We start from the raw sequence: 4974 nt of genomic DNA, 5'->3' as shown, positions 1-4974 counted from the left end.
ATTGGAAGCGCTGTGTTGCGTCCTGCCTTATTATTATTATTATTAAATTATTCAACCCATGTAAGGATCTCACTTATGCTTGCATGCTATATGCCAGTTAACCCCATCAGTTTTCGCTTGAAGAGAAATGATTTAGGCGATGACTGTGGCGGAGTCGTTCAAGCCAAAACCTGCTACAGACAGCATTTGTACTCCGTATAAATTAGATCGCAAAAATCACACCGTAGCGTTGCCATGTATAATTAAAATGTCCGAAAGGTGAACGAACTTAAACGTTCTAGCAAAATGTTTAGGCAAAACTGCAGGACAGAGAGAGCACGCATTTGCCGCCTCCTGGCGTGATCCAAACTTCGTTATTAAAATGTTGCGCGGTTCAGATTTACGTACACATACGAAAACATTCAGCTAACCTGGGGCAATTCGATTTTCTGTAATATACAGTTCTGGAATGATACAATGTATCCACTACAATCAATGAATCAAGCTACCTTTTAAAAAAATCATTCTCAATACTTCATTGAACCTAATTAACACTCATACATATAGTATCTATTGATCCACCCAAGGCGACGTTGATCAATACACTTATCTACCCACATAGACAGACAATTTCTAATGAGACATAATTTATTACCCAATAGTCATACCTTCTTCAGACATCGATCACATGCAATCATTCTGATGGATACTTCTTGCCCTCCTCTTAGAATTCGCGCCAATAAGGACTTCATCACTACCGTGTTGCACCGCGCAATAGCAACCCGGTCGCTTTTATCCGCTAGTTGATTCCGCATATACTTCGTGGTACTCATTTCAGTCCGCCATAGACTTCTCAGTCAATCATGGCAAGACGACGACATTTGACAGAGACAGTCTATATACTCAACCGTTATAAAAATTCATTCCAAACCGCATTATTTGTCTCCTCGATAGATTAGCTCAGACGGGAGGCGGCTTGCCGTGTGAGTAGTACAGTACAATCACAGGAGAGGTGCTTTGTGCCCCACCCAGGGGTAAGCCGATTTTTGTTGGTGGCTAGAAATTGCCACTGATAGTACAGCTACCGCATCACACATGAAGCGGTACCACATCAGCGGCGAGGGGTTACTAGCTATTCGGAGCCGTTGTAAGTAGCTGCTGATTGATAACTACGAAGAACTTTATTGTTAAAGAAGAAAATCCTTTCTCGATTATAGTTACCGTTTCGCTTCAGCTGTCTCTTAGTGCGCAACGGTCGAGTGCCGTAGCGACACTAAGTGCTCTTCGTATGGTAGGTTTGCTATGAGACACACGTATGGCCAAACAAGTATGCGCTAGACCCCAAGAATTGTTCTTATATTGAACGTTTTCGAGAAATCTGAGTGGAAAAATAGGGCTGCCAACAGCCGCTCAACAGAGCTCGTACTATGTGTATATTCGTTGTCTGCTTTTCGCTGTAATAACTGATGCTGTACGCCGGAAAGCAACGATGAACGAACGCCCTCGATCGTCCGATGATTAAGACTGAACGAACACGCTTCAAACGCCAGGCATTTTTCGATGCCAGGTAGAAATGTACATATACTACGGGTGTATAGGTAGATTTCGCTTGGATGCGAAAAATCGTAATTTGCCGATGATGTGCCCATTACGACACCGTTTCTGACAGACCTCAAAGACACGCGTGGCCATTGAAATGTGCAGGAAACGATAGCGGACGGAAAAGAGGCGTTGAGGATGGCCAAATCAACGGTATTGTTTGAGTAATTACGCGGCTTCGATAGTAGTGTTACACGTATTTAGACGGATGCCGATTTTTGTTTTGCGATATATGAATACAAGTTAGGCACTATGAACCTCCTCCTCCGAAGCTTGGATAGCTTATCAGAAACAAAGTAGGAAGTAGGAACGGTCTTCAATACTATCAATATCAGGTAAGAAATGAATTATTAGTATTTTCATGGTTGTTATCAGTACGATGATTGTGATTGTTGAGTAATCGAATTGATGTTAATTGTTGCCGAAGAACTCCCGTCATAAAAAATTGTTACACGCGTAACGTTATTACGTGCCAGCCCTTTCTGCCAGCATTAGAATTTAGAATAATTAGATAGAATAATAGGACTGGTCCTATTCTGTCCAGAACGCAGGCGCCTCGAACAACGCAGGCGTAAACGTTCACCGATCGTCACGGAAGCCTCGCCGGAAATTCAACTGGCACCAACCTACCGCCGCCATTGTAGTGCAGTGGTGACGCCTTTGTCAACAAACTTTCAGACCTTTGAAATGGTCTAGGTCTCGAACCGGCACACATCATTTCGTGCTGTGAAATGCCAACCGTCCGAAATCGTGCTGAATCACCATAACAATCGATCAACTCAATGATACAGTATTTGTCTTAGCTGAACAACATGTACCCTCGTCTCCCCGTTGTGGTGACCAATGCTGAACCTATTCCCAAAATACAAGAATAAGGTAAACACATAAATTGATATAGTTGGTGGATAAAATGAAATATCATGCCTCGAGTTAGTAATGTATGATCGAGTCTCGGGTAGTGATCTCGAAGCCAGCCATCACCGTTTTAACACGGTGTGGTTCAACACAGTGATCATATATACAAATTTGATGAAATTCAGTAATGATGATAAGCACCAAAAAAATATATACGTACGAATTAACCCTAGTCGCTCGCAGTTTGGCCGGACTAAGGAGAGGCTGATTCACGCGACTTCATTAACACTTTCTCTATGCATGGACCCGAATCCGTAATCAGTCGCAAGGGGCATAGATAAATAAGGCTGGTCTTTCGCTCAATTATTAAGTAGTAAATTGATATACGTACAGGAGAAACGTTAGTGCGATCACATCCGATTCGAAGAGGAAAGTCAAAGGTTAACATAGCCATGACGAAATGGCGGAATCGGCGGTAAACGACAAAGTCCGCTGTCACAAACTTGTGTAATATTAATCCAACCTTTAGGTGTTTACCACTCTCCTCTCGTTTTCAGGACAAATGCCTTACTTATCAATGAAGAAAGGCTTGCCTTAGAGACGCTTTGGCAACGTGCTACTGTTACATTCAGTGCAGCGCCACTGAAAGCGGCTATTAAATTCGAGTCAGTATTGCGTGTACGTTGACGGACGCCACCGAAATTCCTATGAGATCAAGAGAATTAGATGCATCGACGAATGACCACAGAGGTCCGCGCTGGCAGACGGTATAGCACGGAAGACCTTCGCAGTTAGTGCGACCGAGCTGTCAGATTGTAATTGCCAGGCTTAATTATCTTACATAGCGTCGCTCAGCGATGGGGTTCTTGCCGCATGAATAGGGCAGTACAAGCAATAGGGGCCGTCTAGCAGTTGCTCACCAGGCTAAAACCGTTGTTTTAGATAAATGACGCGGGACGACAAAAAGGTCAGCGTAAAACGCAAAAATACCACTGATATGATAAAAGAGTAGTTTGCTACAACTCAGAACAACGTTAGCTTAAGCGGCTAGCTAGCTTTTTCAATTAGAATACGCAAGGATACGTGCTTAATAAATTTAAGGCTGAGGGCCAAGTAATGAAAATGTATATTAGAATATATAGAAGAGGCGCTCTTGATAATCTCGTTAAAAATCTTATATTTGGCTCATCATGAATGCTCATGATGCGGAATAGGATCGACGCCTTCCAATGAAAATTTAGAACAAAGGATGTTAATATCCAATTTTATATTAAGGCAAAAACAAAAGCGTATAAACTTTGTGTAGCGAAGCATGTTGAATATCGACTCGACTTAACAATCGTTAGTTTTTTGTTAACAGGTATTCACTCCAGCCTCTAGGCGCCAGAGAAATTTTAAAATCAGTTGTTTTATGGAAACGATTTCGTGAATAAAATTATCAATTTTTTTTGTCGCAGTCCTAATTCGCTGAGAGTCCTATTGTTCTTTATGATAACAACTGTTTGTATTACAATATCAAAGTCAACTCACCCGTGCTTCGTTACCCTTCCCGTAAGTAGAGCAATTGAAAAAAAACAAAGACCGATTTCGGCCAATGTCACACAATATAATGCGCAACATTGAATCGTTTCTTCGGTAAAATCTACGCCGGAAAAATCCCCTTATTTCCTTAATCTTTAGCTATATTCTAAAGTGAATAAGCGTGCGTGCCACAATTGTTTCTCCCTCTAGGGCTAACTAGTACTGTTCAGGTACGAGTAGAAGGCTCAATCAGGCGACTTGTAATAGCTCTCCAACTTTAGTTCATAATGAGTCGATTATCAGCAAGACGCCTCGCCAAGAATGGGGCGGGCCCATCGGTAAACTAACCTACTCGCGACCCAGCAACCAGCGGGGCACGTGTGGTATACTACATATGTTCAAAGAGTTACCCCTTGGATTGTTTACGTGTATTCCGGAAATTTATCTTAGAAGAGTGGTTTTTATTTTTTTAACTGTCTGGATTTCATGTCTGTTTTAACTATGCCAAGGGGAACTCATCGGTACTCGTACTACGAATAAGTTAGAGTATTTTCGTTAACGAACATAGTCATGCAAATCCGATATTTCAGCTGGCATCCGCCGCGCGTCGCTTGATCTTTTCAACTTTTCATGCCGCATCACTGACTTTTGTCCGTATTATCTGAACATTTTTTGCGTACTTCCTTTCTATGTATATATATATATATATATGTTTATTGGCCTGACGTGTAACCCATCTAGTTTATCTAGTTGTGACAGATGACTGTTTCGGTACCTGTCACGTCAAATCGTGTTCGAAACATTGTTGACAGTGGCAGCAAAAGACTGAGAGAATATAGAATAACGAAAAAACAACAAATGTACGGCAACGCGAACTAGTAACAACGTTAACTAGCATATGTTCTCGTATCGTAAACTGTTTCCATAGAACCTACATTTAAATTATTTCATCAACGTACGTTTCTGTGTAATAACACGAAAATATCGACATGTACTGAACTCCAATGTATCCCTATATAT

Source organism: Varroa jacobsoni, unplaced genomic scaffold (genome assembly GCF_002532875.2).
Source record: "Varroa jacobsoni isolate VJ856 unplaced genomic scaffold, vjacob_1.0 scaffold_1102, whole genome shotgun sequence".
Lineage (NCBI taxonomy): Eukaryota > Metazoa > Arthropoda > Arachnida > Mesostigmata > Varroidae > Varroa > Varroa jacobsoni.
The sequence above is the reverse complement of the archived record's forward strand: the minus strand, read 5'-3'. Positions refer to the sequence as shown.